A 1,727-nucleotide genomic window follows, 5' to 3' on the forward strand; every position below is an offset into this window, starting at 1 on the left:
GGGGGGTGGGGGGGCTCCCCTTGTGGCCCTTCTCTTCTTTCCACTAAGGCCCATGAAGGCCGAATACTTCCCCCGGCGAATTCACGTAACTCTTCGGTATTCCTAAAAATACCCGAACCACTCAGAACCTTTACGATGTCCGAATATAGCCTTCCAGTATATTGATCTTTACGTCTCGACCATTTCGAGACTCCTTGTCATGTGTGTGATCTCATATGGGACTCCGAACAAACTTCGGTCATCAAATCACATAAACTCATAATACAAATCATCATCGAACCTTAAGCGTGCGGACCCTATGGGTTCAATAACTATGTAGACATGACCGAGACACATCTCCGGTCAATAATCAATAGCGGAACCTGGATGCTCATATTGGCTCCTACATATTCTACGAAGATCTTTATCGGTCAAACCGCATAACAACATACGTTGTTCCCTTTGTCATCGGTATGTTACTTGCTCGAGATTCGATCGTCGGTATCATCATATACCTAGTTCAATATCGTTACCGGCAAGGCTCTTTACTCGTTCCGTAATGCATCATCCCGTGACTAACTCATTTGTCACATTTCTTGCAAGGCTTATAGTGATGTGCATTACTGAGAGGGCCCAAAGATACCTCTCCGACAATCGCAGTGACAAATCATAATCTCGATCTATGCCAACTCAACAAACACCATCGGAGACACCTGTAGAGCATCTTTATAATCACCCAGTTACGTTGTGTCGTTTGATAGCACACAAAGTGTCCCTCCGGTATTCGGGAGTTGCATAATCTCATAGTCATAAGAACATGAATAAGTCATGAAGAAAGCAATAGCAATAAACTAAACGATTATAGTGTTAAGCTAACGGATGGGTTTTGTCCATCACATCATTCTCTAATGATGTGAGCCCGTTCATCAAATGACAACACATGTCTATGGTTAGGAAACTTAACCATCTTTCATTAACGAGCTAGTCTAGTAGGGGCACACTAGGGACACTCTATTTGTCTATGTATTCACACATGCACTAAGTTTCCGGTTAATACAACTCTAGCATGAATAATAAACATTTATCATGATATAAGAAAATATAAATAACAACTTTATTATTGCCTCTAGGGCATATTTCCTTCAGTCTCCCACTTGCACTAGAGTCAATAATCTAGTTCACATCGTCATGTGATTTCACACCAATAGTTTACATCTTTATGTGATTAGTTCACATCTCCATGTGATAATACCCAAAGGGTTTGCTAGAGTCAACAATCTAGTTCACATCACTATGTGATTAACACCCAAAGAGTGATCATGTTTTTGCTTGTGAGAGAAGTTTAGTCAACGGGTCTGCCACATTCAGAGCCGTATGTATTTTGCAAATTTTCTATGTCTACAATGCTCTGCACGGAGCTACCCTAGCTAATCGCTCCCACTTTCAATATGTATCTAGATCGAGACTTAGAGTCATCCGGACAAGTGTCAAAGTTTGCATCGACGTAACTCTTTACGACGAACTCTTGATCACCTCCATAACCGAGAAATATTTCCTTAGTCCTCTTACACTACTAGGGAAAAGCTTATAGGCAGACGCTTACTAGTAGCGCGGGTTTACACCCCTTGCTACTTCTACTTACTAGTAGCGTGGGTTTATAACCCCCGCTACTACTAAGTTGATAGTAGTAGCGCGGGTTTATAACCCTCGCTACTACTAAGTGGTCTCTGTCGTGCCCCCCCGGGACA

This window comes from Triticum dicoccoides, chromosome 2B (genome assembly GCF_002162155.2).
Source record: "Triticum dicoccoides isolate Atlit2015 ecotype Zavitan chromosome 2B, WEW_v2.0, whole genome shotgun sequence".
NCBI lineage: Eukaryota > Viridiplantae > Streptophyta > Magnoliopsida > Poales > Poaceae > Triticum > Triticum dicoccoides.